This window comes from Amblyomma maculatum, chromosome 1, assembly GCF_055883805.1.
Source record: "Amblyomma maculatum isolate TAMU_Amacu chromosome 1, ASM5588380v1, whole genome shotgun sequence".
NCBI lineage: Eukaryota > Metazoa > Arthropoda > Arachnida > Ixodida > Ixodidae > Amblyomma > Amblyomma maculatum.
In genome coordinates this window covers 355,356,855-355,372,471 of record NC_139344.1, presented here as the reverse complement: position 1 = coordinate 355,372,471, position 15,617 = coordinate 355,356,855, and the positions used below count along the sequence as shown (strand labels likewise).

The window sequence follows — 15,617 nt, the reverse complement described above, 5'->3', positions numbered from 1 at the left end:
ATATTCGTCGCCATATGCTTGGGTATTCAAATACGTAGGATATGTGGATGGATTGAGCTGCATTTGTCTCATTGCGGATTGTTCACGTTTTCTGAATTGAACTCTAAGCCATGTACACGCAGCGTTCGTAAAATGTCGATGGCAAATGGTTTCCAGATGGCGAGGAATTGTAGGTGGTAGTCTATACCTGAGTTGTGGATTGTTGGAATGAAGAAAGGAGTGACAATGAGTCGGCGAGCTCCAGAGTCACTTCTTTTCTTCATTAGCCTATCTTCTAGTTAGTTGGTTCTAATGGTGGTTCTAATTTCATGAAGAAAGTCCGCCTGTTTCAATTACGAAGATTAGCGGGCGACTTTGTCCCCTTTTCCTTTCTGTCAGGATACTACACTGAGCAGCTGTCCACTGATGATTTATGCAGTGTTGTGTGCTATAGCCATTGTCAAAGGAAACTGCCATGTTATTGTTTTCCAACAGGTCGGACAGTGTAGTGCTGCTTTTTCATCTGAAAATTGCGTAACAATCAGGGGTTTGGTTGGGGATATTAGAGGCAGGCTCGTAAAGTGTGATGAAGCTCTGTTGCCGTGGAGGATATGTTCTGCTGCAGGCGATAAAGCATTTAGCTTATTGAGGGTGTATAAAGCCTACAGGAGGAAGTTTCCTGTAAAGGTTGAGCTATTGATGAAGACATGGATTTTCTGGTGCACTTCTTGGCAAAGTGATCAGAGCAGTTTACAGTAGCACAACCTGTGGCATCTAGCTTTCGCATTTACGACTAATGTAAACTGCTTGATCTCGAGGGCTGACAGTGTCAGGCATGAAAGGTCAGAGCCTGTAATTGCTTTGGCTGAGTAATAGAGGGGTGTGGAAGTTGCAAAGCTTGACCAACCAAAACCACAGTTACTGAAGGCTATGTGAATTCTGTGTAAAATAAGTTTCTTCCTTTGTAGTATATGTAGCAGATAGGTTTGTACAGTTTCCTGTCAGACAGTGACATCTAGTGGGATATATCTTTGCTCCGTTACTGCTCCCATGGCAGGGAACTGATTTTGGAGGGGAATACAAACCCGCTCCTCAACAAATCCCCCATCTATCGCCTTCTTTGAGAGAAGGATAGTGACCAGATTAGGATTATTGCTCTGCCTTTTGTTTTCCTCTTTTCTTTCTATTAGGGGTAAGCTCCTCCGGATTAACGTATTTCCCTAGGGTAGGGTGGGAATTGAAAAATGCATCATTTTAATGTGTCAGCATTAGAAGCCTAATTATTACAAAAAGTCTGTGTCCGACATGGTGTTGTCTGCACAGAGCAGCCATATTGACCGTTTTATCATGGGCGCTGCCGATGGATGGATGGATGGAATATAGGAGCGTCCCCTTTTAAACGGGGTGGTAGCAGTAGCTATCATGCTCATTTTTCTCCATATATCTTAATTATTGATTTAGAATTGTTAACTAAACCATCATTCTACTTATTAAATTTTGCTCCTACATTACTAACATTATGTCGCTTCTCTGCTTTTAAGCCACCAATCTTCCAGCCGTGTATTTTGTGTATGTGGCACCATCTAGCGGCCGAGTTGTGAACAACCGACAACCGCCATGCTGGTATGTGGGGTCCCATCCGCGGAACAGGCGACAAGTAGCGGAAATCGGCATTTTCGAGCTTTCTCATGCAAATTTTTGCTTTCTGAAAGTACCTAGCTGAAAGAAAAAAAAGTTTTCAGTAGCAGCGAAGCCATTCGGTCAGAAATGACAAAAAAGTTATGCTCCTGATCAGGTCGGCTGAAGGCTACAAGCCTGATTACAATTAGTGTGTAACTTTTATGTGGCACAGAGAGGCGGCGGTGCACCACTGGCAGTGATGGCAGCTTTCGATCTACTTTTTATTCTTAAATGATTTTTAGAGACGGCCCACCGTAACAATTTGAGGAAAGAAAGAAAGCGAATGTAGCCGTTTCATGTCACGTTTAGGAGCAATGCTAATCGCGCTAGATTAGTTGGGTCAACTGATCCTTCATATACCCTTTACTGCTTGAACGGCTACTGCGGAAGTTCCCACACCTCCACTGGGGTTCTATTCTTAAGTATCCATTATCCATTTCGGATCCATTTACTCTACCCTGGCTACTTTTGTTGGGTGACAATCAGGCAGGGTGTTCAAGCGTCCACTACTAGGCAATCGGATTTCAGCATTGCCTACATGACTCGACCACCTGTTTGACGGTATGTGTGGGGAGTGGCGATGACTTGCCAACAGCGGAAGCTGCTATCCTGCAATTTCTCCGACTGGGCGTTAGTTGCATTTGTCTGACGCTACCGTCATACTGACATTAAAATACAAGATAAAATACAGGACAAATGATACCTATGGAATAGGGACCTTAAATTATGCCCCATAATGACCTCATCGAAAGTTGCTTTTGTCAACAATTATATAGTCCATTTTTCGCCACAAGGTTTGCTTACTGCAAGCAATTGCTGCTATTCCTATGATCATATTCCCATTTATTATCGGCAGCAAAATCTTACGAGATGCGTGTTTAAAAAAAAATATTTTAGCGCTGTTTCACTAAATAAGTTCACAACCAGTTTATTAGCATATCGTTGTCTTCAAGTGGGACAGGTTCTTTCATACTTGCATTAACCTCAGGTGACTGAATCGAAATAGTTCTTCTTTATCTGGCGGCATCTCATAAATATTTGCCGCAAGGAATATCATCCGCTTGTTGCCCAAAGTCTGCCGCTGTTGCACGGGTATTCAGTTTTTCCAGTCCCTACTGTACAAACATAGTGTTTGGAACCCACACGAAAGGCTGCCAAAGCGAAACATTTTCGGTTGGGGCTTGGAATTCAGAAGCTGCTCGTCTTCGCCCAATTGAGTGAATTGCAAGTGGAACAGTGTAGAGCAACACACAAGCATACCACTCCTGTTATTTTTTTATCTTCTGTTAATCATCTCCTTTTGGTTATTATTTTTTTTTTTTGTTAACGCAAACAACTGAGTAAAAAAAGATTGCGTTAACCGCGGCAGCTCTTAGTAGCTAAACTGCGGCCGGCGGAAATGAAACGATCAGGGAAATGAAGGAAAGAAAGGGGCGAAAGAAGAAAGAACAGGGAAAGAAAGCACATCGCTCACATCATCTAATCGGCTTAGATACTTTGCGGCTATTCAAGACACTCTGTGTGCAAAAGACTGCAACGTGTGCCCTTTCTCTGTAGAATGCCCTGCCGCCCCCGCTGCTATCCCCGCGTCCCCACATACCAGACAGGAGGAGCCGCGCAGCGCGTTCCGGTTCGAGACTATTTTCCTCCTCGCCGCGAAAACGGTCTATACTGAAAGTGCCTTCCATCTACCTACAACTGTCCAAGCATGCCATTTGACATGTACATGACTAAGAATGTCTCAGTAAAAATGCAAAAATGACTGAATCGCAAACATAGTTTAGCAAAGAAATGCATGGCAAAAGGTGTAAGAAAATAATAATGGCCTGTGTAATGAGGGCTTTCTCCTAACCAAATTTGTCTCTATAGTGAAGAACTTAGACATCTTCAGTGGCCGAATGTTTTGCTCTGCAAAATATGCGCGTAGAGATGCCACACATATATGATGAAACACGCAGCTGAATAGACAATGCACAGAACAGCGACACACACACACACACATATATAGACAAGAACGATGCTGCACTGTTAACTAATGATTTATACCCGTACACCTTCTTTCTCAACTTCTATGTACACATGTCATCTTTGACTGTTCTCCCACTGATGTAAAAATTATTTCTTCATCAATAAGAGAATGAAGAATACATTCCTCACCAGCCACAGTTATTGCCCAGCCTTCCAAAATCTCTCTTAACTTGTCATTATTCCTTCTCGAAACTTCTATGTTATGAAGGTCTGGTGGGCATTTTTCTTTCCTGAATAAGCTACAGTCCTTGCAGTGCACAGCAAGGTTGGTTCAAGACTTCTCCGATATTGCATTGATGTCTGAAGACCAACTAGCTCAGCCTTCTATTGCATTAGAGGTGCCACCTTTGCCCACCACAGCCGCCACCGAGCTGCAGTGCACATAAGGAGCATTAATCGACCCTACATCAATGACCGCATGGTAGAATCAAAGCTCTGCAATGGCCATGGTAACCGTTATGCCAGTGCAAATGAGAAAACTACACAGCTCGTCCAACATTTTCACGAGAGGCACTATAGTGTTGCATGCTTGCAAAAAAGCAAAGCTGTATGCAACAATCTCCATGCTTTCAGTTGGCGCACGGTGTCATTAAGTAGCGGGCTGTAGTGAGCTGTAAGAGACTACAGTGAGCTGATAACCAAGACTGGCTAACTCTGTGAACAATGAGCGCAAACACTACAGTGATGCCTATCGCTGCTGCAGACCATTTTGCACTGATCAGCGAGAGCTGGTGAAGTGACATGAATGAGTGCTTGGGGGCACTTCTCCCTGTACCAAACTGGACTAGGCTTGTGTATGCATGCATTTCCATGCTGGTTAACAGAGCTAAGCGCATGGGGTTTTAGTCATTGTCTAGCGAAATTGGTTCAACATGTCGCCAGTCTACCAACACTCTTGAGCTCAAGTCGGCATGCCTTTGGCCCAATTTTGGTGTGTGGTTTCATATCCAAAGTCAGCTTGATACCGGCCTGAATATTAAAATATACATCTGCCCAACCACATTTCACACGGCATCACTTTGAAGGTCTTGTGCATGGTATGTGCACCGCTAACCTTGGGTGCCGGCATGCCATGTACAAAACTGTCGGAGAGACTAAGATGGCATGCACGCTTGGAGCTTGGATGCAGGTTACAGACTCGGAATTATGAAGCATGGTATATTTTGTAGGCCTGTCACAAACTCCTAAATGCAGCTGTCAGACTCTGGTTGGATAGTTTGATAACCACTTTATTTTGTGTTCAAAATGATTTGTGACACGATTATAAACAGATAAAATTAATTTGTATGGTAACTGCGAACATTATTTTTGTTACTGCTGCCCTCTATCTTGGACGCCATTGAACCAGCGCTTGATGACAACACCGTCATTATTGGTCATTGCTGTATCTGCGTGGCCTTCAGGCATCCTACTGATAAGGAGAAAAATAGCACTTGCAAGGATGGCGGTGAAAGCAGATTAACCAAGATAAAAGCAGAGAACGCTTGCATCAAACATTACGCGGATGATATTATCCACGCTAAATCCAGCTAACCATGGGCAATCACGGCACCAGAAATTGACAAGGAAAACCATGTAGGAAAAATACGGTAGGACCTGATTTGCCTGAAAAATAAACGGAATGCATTCCTTGACTATTTGAAATGACAACGGCATTGCTAAAAAATCACCAGCTATAAGGTGTCTACTACCTAGGTCGATGTTTCTTACAAATTCATTGAGATTTTTTCCCAGCTTTCCCTGAGTGCTTTGTAAAATTCCTTGGTTGACATGGTACTTTGTTTATGCCAAAGCGGGCTGAGGCAATGCCGCTGATGCTATAGCATCTATAACAGCTAGTACACATGATGAAAATAAAATTACAACTGAAAGCGAGTCCAATTTTTCGGACTCGATGGGACGTCTGGAAAATGGTCTGAATATCGTCCGAAAAATCCGCGAAATTAAAAAGCCACGTCAATAAAAAAGAAAAGAAGAACGTATTTGCAAATTGCAAACTTCACGGGTCCCCATGCTTAATTTATATGTCGATGATAGAGTTGTAGGACAGCGCGATCCGCTACCTAGATCTGCTTCCCCGTGCCAACGCGGCAAGCGTACCACGCCACCGAGAAACACTCGACTTCTTCAAGCTGACCTGCGCATGCGTAGTGATGCCCCTCGGAAGCAGATAGCGCTACGATATCCTAAGCAATGCTTTCGTCACGCCCTCAGCACATCACTTCAAGGCATGCTATGCTAGCAGCTGCAGGTCATGTCGTAAACAAATGCACACGCCGCGCGAAACTGTAACATTGTTTCTACGGGCAACGATGGTCGCGCGAATACCGCACGATGGAATTAATAAGTGAAAACATTTATAGATTCTTGAGCCTTAGCATTGCAGCTTATATCGAGAGGTCGGCTCGATATCGCGCAGGATGGCCGGGAGCTTGTGGCTCTCAGCGACGGTTAGGGCCCAGCCTACCAGCTTCCCAGGATTCCCAGGATTGCCCGAATGAGCAGGAACCCAGGGGTTGAACCGATCTGGTTCGGGGTCGAATAGACTTAATTTTGAAAGCAGATATGTGAATCATTCCTTGTGCAAAATTGCGGATTTCTATTGTTAAATCACTAAAGATTAGTGTGGCAGTGGTCAGCAGTGGTTAGGGAGACTGTCGGCCATTGCGGCTTACTCTGAATCTAAGGAAGATGGAGCTTTAATCGAACCAGAAACTATGGGGTGAAATGTGTTGGAGATCACGCTTAAGGCGATCTCCGAGCCGAATGTCGCACCGTGTTCAATGACTGAAGGAAAGCCGTGCGCAACTTTTCCATGGGCGAGGTCGGGGCGAGTGAGCGCGCCGGCGGCCGCCATCATCGGCAAGCTCCAGCCCCAAGACCGCGACAGCACCATCTGTATCAAGCGGTTCCCGGCGCACGCAGGCGAGTGTGTATCCTCACCGAACCTCAACGAGACGGCCCTTACCTTCCACGCTCCCGAGAGTGATCGCTCCTTGTGGTGGTTCAAAACCAAGAACCGAGCGACCAGCTACAACGAAGTCGCCATGTGCTACCGCCTATCTCGAATGGGACAATGCCGAATCCCCACCCGGCACTCAGTCGGGAGGAGGCCGTCATCCTAGGGAAGACACAGACCGAGTCACTCTTCGCCCAGTGTTATACGTGCTTCGCCCAGACATCTATGGAGCAATGGGTTCGGCGGACCAATCGCACATCATGTGGGACTGCGCCAGTTTCCCGACCGAATTGACCTCCAGGACATACTCGTCAGAACTTCAAAGTGCAGTGCAGAATACAGGCAAGGACACTCAACTATGGGCCGTCCAGCAGGCCCCGGGTGCGCTCACAAGCACAAACCTCACGACCCACCACAAACGGGCCGAAATGGGGTAATGCGCAGATTAGGGCATAGCCTCGGGTTGGCGCCTGGCCAACGTCACCGTCGGTTGCCGGCATTTCAATAAAGTTATACCTATACTATTGATACCAAGACGCTTAATGAGTAGCATATTCTGCGGAGTCCAGAAATACTACACTGGCATCTGCGTGATAGTGTCTGTGCACGCGCTGCGGCTCTATAGCTTCTCGTCGAGCTGGGTGATGCACCGGGTGGACGTTTTTAGGGAGTGAATGAATTGTTAAATGGGACTGAATTGCTCCCTGGGTGGAATCCATGGTTCTAGAGGAGTATGTAGGGTTGAGGTTTAGAGCGGAGAAGATATGCATTCCCGTAGTGGTGGATGATAGGCGTTCAAGCTGCGCTATGCGAATGGCTTCGATAAACTCATCTACGGTGTTGTGAACTCCCATAACGAGGAGACGGGCGTTCGAAACGTGCCCGGAAAGATTGAGGGCCATTTTATACGTTTGCCTGATAAGTGAATTTACTTTCCTTCCTCCGCCTTGGTAAGAAACAATTGTAGTACACTACTCGACCTATTACGAGCGCGTGTATAAAGCGGTGGAAGTCATATGCTCCCGCATTCCGCGGTGGCGATTGGCAATTCGCCTAATCAGACTCATGGTCTGGCGGACTGTGTTGATGAACTTAGTAATGGTGGAAATATTGCCGTTGCAGAATAATGTGGCCCATTATACGCACCTTATTAACCTCGGGAACTTGTTGACCATCGACGTTGACTCGAATATTTGGTAGTGAACCAGTATCTGTGCGGCACCTTGAAGAGTGTAAGAGTACAGTTTTGATTTAGTCGGTGAGCAAGCGAGACCCACCGCCGCGGCGCGCATCGCGACGATTTCGGCCCCAGCCTAGAGAGTTTCCGCTATTTGGCCGACATTACCGGTGGACGTCAAAAGCGTAATGTCATCCGCATAGAATAATTGGTAGATGCAAGGGACGATTGTGAAGGCTTTCGTCACCATGAAAATGATGTAATATTGACGAGCAATGGAAAGAGGACTGAGCCCTGAGGTGTTTGCAATGGTGAGGAAAGCGAACCGAAAGTCCGTTCTGTCTTTCGATTGCGGATGAAGGCCGCTACGTAGGAGTGCGTACGTTCTCCTGCACAAAGATTTGAGAGAACATTCATAATGGCCGAATGGCGAACGTTGTTAAGAGAATCGCGCGCATCGAGGCCCCTAGCCTGCATCGCACCCTGCGGTAGAAATGGGCTCTCCATCAAATGTTTAGCACAGGAAGGGGTAATTCATTTGAGATTCACAATGTTCACGATGGAAATCAGAAGCGTTGCAACGTACAATGTTAAGCGGCCTACTTAAATTTAAACCAAACTGAAATTTCGTGGTTTAAGAGCGAATTGTCCCACTCGATGACCATGGCGAAACCTGGCGTAATATAGCTCTCGTTCTAAAAGCATTGGGATACATCGAATTTCGAAACGAACTTAAAGCGGGCGCTTAATTCCTCTGTGCCATCACCGATGACAGCATGCAACACGGAGAACGCACTTCGTGCAGTTCGCACGGGAGATATTTTCTTTAGTTATCCAGTATAGACAGCAGCACCGGTATGCAAGGCGGCAGACCACGTGGTCTGCCGCCACGTGGTCAGAAAGAGAATGTTCACTTCAGCTCTGTGCCTGGCATTATAGGCCATAATAATCGCTGTCTTGAAGCGGTTCACTAGAAAACATAAGAAAAAAGAGTGCTTGAACTCGCAATTTAGTCGATTTTGGTAAAGTTTATTGATAATTTGAAAGTAGCGAAATTCTGTGAACTATACCGCCGCGCGCCCTCGCAGACCCTCCTCTCCCATTGCTGTCAGTGGTGCTTTTTTAAACGATGACTGGCTTCGGGTGCCGCCACCCGGGAATAATAAGCTGAAAAATATTCACGAATGTTGAAATAAATAATCTGCTGTGTTGGTACAGACGGTAATAAAATCTCAAGCGCTATATGAGCTTTATGCAGTTCGTGTTTTTTATTTATGCCGCAAGCGCTCGCGTTTGGCGCTGTCCTTGCGCACACTTATACGTGATTAATGTGTTTTATCGTACATTTAGGCGTTTCGCCTCATTTTTTTTTCGTGTTTTTGTTTAATAACAAAGCGTCAGAAATGTGCAAACTTGCGAGCCCGCACTGGTGCCGGCCAAAAGGTCCGGCCGGCGAGTGCGCGACGAACTCGTGCCGTGCGCATCGCGCGCTGCCGTCGAATAAGAATATATTCGATGACGAAAACGCAAGAGTAGATGAGAACGTCGCTACGTTCAAATTATCAAGTGCAATAGATTCTGGGGCCTGGTCGTTATAGCGTCATTCCACTCTCGAGAACGTGAGCTTTCTTTAGGCTGAAGATGGCAGTACTAGAGAGCCGCAAATACAAACCCTTCTGACTCTGAAAGCAACCTTTTATCGGTTGTCTGCCAATTCTCACGAAGCGTGGGTTTTATCTTATCTGTTTGCGTTGGCAGTCTGTCACGATAGAGCAACCTTTATGCGTCAGTTTGGAGGGACGAAACTCTACGGGGAAATAGACCGTCTGCATTGCACTGGATACTCCGAGCTGTGGCTGCCGAACATGATGATGGAACACAATGGTAAGGTGAAAGTTACGTCGCTACATTAATCATCGTCTTCTTATGCATAATCAGAGGGGAATCGTGTACAGGTATTCATATGTTTACCAGCCCAATAGCATTGCCGTCTTAGGTAGCAGGCTTCCTGCACGTCTGTGCTGAGTATAATTCAGGATCACAAAACGGCACACGAAGCTACGGTATCTTCCTGTGAGATTTAGTTATGCGGGGAACAGAACAAGGTGTGGTACTGCTGGCCGCCATATGCACATGCATACATGCGGAACAGGTTATCGGCTATGTCTTGATCTTTGCTATTATTATCGCGTTCGAGTGAGTTCGCTTATTTTGTCGTTGTTATTGTTGCCCTCATAAATATGGCGCGCACCCACATGGTGAATGGCCATAGCCAGACGGTGATTAGATTCGTAGATTAAATGCAGGTAGAAATGAGATATCACAGATTTGAGCAAAATAAAAAAATTGAGCAAAATTTCTTTGAAAATAAAGAAATAAAAAATAATATTCAGTGGCATAGATATTTAAGGGTGGTACCGGGCCTAGTGAGCTGTAACGTGTAAGATTTGAAGAGCAAATTTACGAATAGGAAAAGATAAATAGCAATAGCAAAAAGAGAAAGTCGAAACTAATGGACGGAGGGTTATAACAAAAGGTTTTAACGGAAGTCATTTGATTCTAGAAGAATATTTAGAAATGCGCAGCAAACATTTCCATTGGCGATCAAGCATAGAAGCGCCAAGGGACAGAATAACCGCAGAAAACAGGTGCAAACTCAGTTTCTCGAATGGCATTCTAACAGCCGCCTCCTGAGCGAAGTGTATTGGCGACTAAAGGGAAAATGTTCTATTGTTTCTGGCTCAGCACAATACAGACACAAAGAGGAGATTGCGATATCAGGACTGTATAGGTAAAAATTTAGCTGCAGAATACGACAATGAAGTCGAGTGAAGCCGCCTGGCTTTGCTCCTCCAAGGGGACAGAAAGCCTTAAACATTGTGCCAAAATGTGAGCCCAAAACCAGGTTAAATTGTTCGTCTTCGCCTTTGTTGTTGTTGTTTGTTTGTTTGCGTGCGTGCGTGCGTGCGTGCGTGCCTGCGCGTGCGTGTGCGTGCGCGCACGTGTGTGTTGTGAGTGAATGAGTACACCTGCTTGCTGGCGTGTGTGCGTCTGTGCTTGTGATTATTTCAGTACAGTCACCTAGATCCACGTATGGCCGACTTTCCTTTTATGAGTTAAGCATTCGGTGCTTTACGTTAATGAAGTCCTAATCAGAAGCGTTCTTAGTCTGTGGATTTACACATATATATTAACCGCGGCAACTTGTTAACCGCCATGTGAAGATGAAGTTCATACATGGATGTGTTGGGCAGTGGAAGGTTTCTTGGTTAAACGTTTTTATCGCCAATAAAAAAGCTTAATGAACTGATGCGAGATGCCCTATTAAAGAGAGAGAGAGAGAGAGAGAGAACTTTTATTCGTTCAACAGAGTGACTATCCCGCTCTTCGGGGGTTAGACCCGGAAGGTGGGACAGTCGCCTTAGTTGCAGACCGGTAGTTCTTGGACTCCGGCGGCATCTTCGGCCAGTCGAACAATTTTTCTTTGGGCTCTTGGGTCTGAGCTTCGCAGAAGGGTCTCCCAGGCGTCTTTAGTATATTTTTAGCCCTGCCTGGTGACTTTGCACATTCCCATATTATGTGATCTAGAGATCCCCTTTCCCTACATAATGAACATAGGTCTGATCGTATTTCTGGCCATATATAGTTGACAAGAACTGAGTTCGGGTATGTATTTGTCTGTAGCTTTCTCCATGCTACTGCTTCCTTTTTGCCTAACGTGCAGTCTGGTGGTGGTAGGACCCTCCTGCTCAGTCTGTAGTGCATTGTTATTTCGCTATAGTTAATGAGGTCCTCTTGTTTGCCTTGCTCTGGTGGCACTCCTCCAGCCCGGTGTGTGAGATTTCGGGCTAGTTTGTGTGCCGCCTCGTTTCCGGGCACGCCTGCGCGGGCTGGCGTCCAAACAAGGGTGAGGTCTCTTTCTATTCGCTTTTGATCGAGGATTCTACCCGCAATTTTTGATATTACTCCAGCGGTGTAGCTCCTGATTGCGCTTTTGCTGTCACTGACTATGTATTTTGCCTCGGTATGAGCAAGAGCCAGTGCTATTGCAGCCTCTTCCGCGGTCTGTATCGATTTTGTTTTTATAGAAACTGCTGTAACCATTTCTCGTTTGCCATTGAGTACGACTGCATTCATTTTTCCTTTGCCACAGTATGCAGCGTCTACATATGCAGTTCTACCTGAATTTTCCGTCTCGAATCTCCGTGTCTGTGTTTCGGCCCTTTTTTCTCGTCTTTGCTTATTATATTCAGGGTGCATGTTCTTTGGTAATGGGGGGATATGGATCCGTTTCCGGACCTCCACTCTCATTACCTCTGTCATGTCCCAGTATTCCTTCGGTTGTATACCTATTTCCCTCAATATGTTCCTTCCACCCTTAGTTTTTTCTAGCCTTCTTTGTTGTGTAGCGCATGAGGCCAATAGAGGATCTATTGCAATAATTACTAAGGACGGTTTCTCATCAATATTTCTCACTGCAGTTACGCGCTGTTGCCCTTCCGATATTTATTTTTTCGCTTGAATTTACGCTCAGATATACGTTATGCGCGTACACTATAAACCAAGTTTCACGTGCACACTGATGGCGTAGCGAATTGATCTGGTCCGTGTAAAATCACGCCTTGAATAGTACAGCATATTAGAATTTCCTATTTTTTTTTCACACCGTATTGGTTTACAGCTGTGGTGATGGCGTATGTAATGCGGCAGTCGACAGAACTGTGCTAACGAAAGCATCAAGAAATCGGAAAATCTAAGTATTGATCTAACCTTTTTATAATGTATTATCGAGTAAAGTTATGCAAAACTGCACTAAAATAACGCGACGCAAAACAAGGAAACGTAGGCAGACGAGCGCAACAAGTCTACATTGTCGCCCTTTTGTGTGCCGCTTTTTTAGTGCAATTTCGAACGGCTTTTGAAAATGATCACCAATTAGCTCACCTACAACACTTGTTAAAGAGTAAGTTAACTTTACACTCACCATCACTCTGAAACACGATGTGCAGTTTCACTCGCTCGAAATGCGAATACGGTCAATGTGGTGTTGCATCCAGCATTGTTCTCTCTATACACAAGACACTTGACATTTATTATGTATATTTTTTTCTTCTAGGAACTGGTGTGCCTTTCTCTGCCAACATGAAAGGAATATGACGAGCGGAGAATGTGGAAGGCGCTCGGCAGTCATCAGAGTGTGCGGCACCGCAGCGCGATGTATCTGGCAACAACACTGGTGCTTTTATCGGCAGTGCATGTGCATGCTGGGATTGGGGTGAAAACCTTCGAACCCACTGAAGGACGGCCACAAAATGTCCTCTATCTTAATATTGCCCCTTATTTCGATGTCGTCGTCGTGGGTGGGAAAGATGCTCTCTATATGCTGTCGCCGGACAATTTTTCGGCCAAGGCTATTTACAAAACGGGCCCGGAAAATGACAGTGTGTTGTGCCCACCGTACCCCATGGCGTGTGACTACGATTACAATCGGACAACAACAGACAATTACAACAGGGTTCTCCTGCAGCTGGGCACTGATCCGGTTGTTCTAGCTTGTGGAACTACATCACAAGGCATGTGTTCAATCCATGACATCTTGCTTCGCTTGAATGTTACGACAAATATGAACATGGAGCTCAAAGACAACTGTGTGGGTTTTAAATATAGCACTGTCGCCTTTTTTGGCAGCGGGATCAACAGGAATGTCCTTTTTTCTGGTTCAACTTATGATGGTCGACCTGCAGAGTACCATCCTTATGCTGTGTCTGCCAGGATGCTGAACCCATCTGGACCATTCGGTCTCCTCTCTTCCACAGAAGAAATGTCTTCATTCGTCAACGTGGCCGACCGAATAAAGCCGTCTTATCAAATCTCGTACGTCCAGGGCTTCAGCCACAACGGTTTCGCCTACTTTGTCGCCATCCACACAGCACTCGCGACCAGTGAGGTTCAGAATACCTGGTTGGCTCCTGTCTGCGAAAACGACAGAACTTTTCGGACGTACATGGAGGTGCCCCTTCAGTGTCTCCAAGACGACGGCATGCTCTCTCTAATCGCGACCAGTGCGTCGCTCGGGCCATTAACGTTGACGGTGAAGACGGTGGCGACATACTCGCGATGGCTTTCGAGAGGCCTTTCAAGAACGATACAAACACGAATACCTCGCGTTTAGGTTCGGTGTTATGTCTCTTCCACATGGTGAGCGTGGAGAAGGTTTTCGCCAATGCCATCGAAGAATGCAACTTGGGGAAAGCTAGTGTGCGTTTGTCGCCCGTATACCACCAGGAAGAGGACGGCCTGCAATGTAAATTTTATGTGAGTAATATCTTATTCATTGATATATATTTGTACCTCTGATCCGAAATGTATTGTACGCTTTCGTGCAACACAGCATGCCATGGACAGCTTTGAGCTCGAGCGCAGCTTTTACGCTCCCGTTCGGAGGTTTAGTCATGTCGCCGTTGGTGCCATTGCCGGTGTAACCGAGCGAAAGAGACGCGAGGCAGTAGACAGTCACCAGTCAAAGGGAATTTCTCAGGAGAGAAAGGAGAGCCACGAGCTCTGCGCGCCGCTCGTTCGCGGCTCTTCCTTTTCCTCTTTCGAGAAATGCTTCTTAGCTCGTGAGAAAAATAAAGAGCCATTTGTAACTGCACATACAACCCTATGTGGTCGAAATTTCCGAAGCCCTCCACTATGGCATCTCTCATAGTCTGAGTAGCTTTGAGAACCTCATAAATGATAAACCATACACGCAAGAATCTCTCAAATTATTTGCCTCAATTGATCACAAAAACGCTTTCGCAAATTTCGCACTATAGGGAGTATCGTAATCGCCCTTAGAATTTTTCTTGAGGAAACAGGCAGCGAAAACGCTCAAAAGAAAATTTCAAGAAAGTTTTCATGCTGACTGATGTGTATATAGTTGTACGCAATAGCAGGTAACGATGCATTACGCACGTAATTTACAATATTTGAAAAACCTCTCGACACCATTGCTTGAATGGCCCAGTCATGTAGTTCAGAACTATGACGGGGCCACTTCATGGGACTTTAGGTTTTCTAATGATTACATAAGGTAACGTAATTGGCGGAGAATACCCTGAAATGCGCATGGAGGAGTTGTCGCAAGAGTTTTGTATTCGTACGTGAAATATTTAGGCCGTGAAATGAGCACAAAACTGAAGCCGAAAACCTAAGCACCGAATCGTGTTACCTTTTGTTCAGTAACCCGATAATTCTGCGCTTTGCATAAGAATAGGTCTTCCTACTGTGTGGTATAGTCCTCGGTGATCGCATGAGCTTCATTTTTAGACGAATTTACTGGGGAAGTCGGGCGGGGCCACGTCACCTCAGTTAACTCACAGTCACCTGCTGTACCGGCCCTACTTTAATGTGCACTTCACGTGCTTTTTTCTAACTGCCACCATTAAGCGTAAATAAGCAGCTTACAGTTTTTTGGTCTAAAGAGATTTTCTGGACCACAAGTGTTTGTAAAAATCTCCAGCTAGTTTTTCTCATTTGTCTCTGAGCTTCCACATGAAGTTTCACTACATAAAATTTTGCTGTTCTCGACGATGCGGGGACAGTGCTATGTCTTCTTACGTAAGCTTAACGTAGCCCTTTACACCTTTCAGTATCCACAGTCAAAGCGACCATCTCCAACAATTACACTACAAATAGCCAAATATAAGCGGTACGCTGTATAGAAGGGAGCTTAGCAGAATTTAGGGCTCTGTACATGAAATATTGATATCAGAATTAATTTTTGAATAACGAAACAGGACCACAGTATTC

General features: G+C 45.5%; 1 pseudogene across 1 annotated transcript in view; it reads left to right on the top strand.

Moving 5' to 3' along the window:
* The first annotated feature begins 9,647 nt into the window (after positions 1 to 9,647).
* Positions 9,648 to 15,617, top strand: part of LOC146207864 (uncharacterized) — a 36,449-nt pseudogene continuing 30,479 nt past the window's right edge. Inside the window, exons 1-2 of the transcript XR_014700360.1 lie at positions 9,648 to 9,707; positions 12,940 to 14,138. The product of XR_014700360.1 is annotated as an uncharacterized LOC146207864 (transcript). The remainder of the gene's footprint in view (positions 9,708 to 12,939; positions 14,139 to 15,617) is intronic.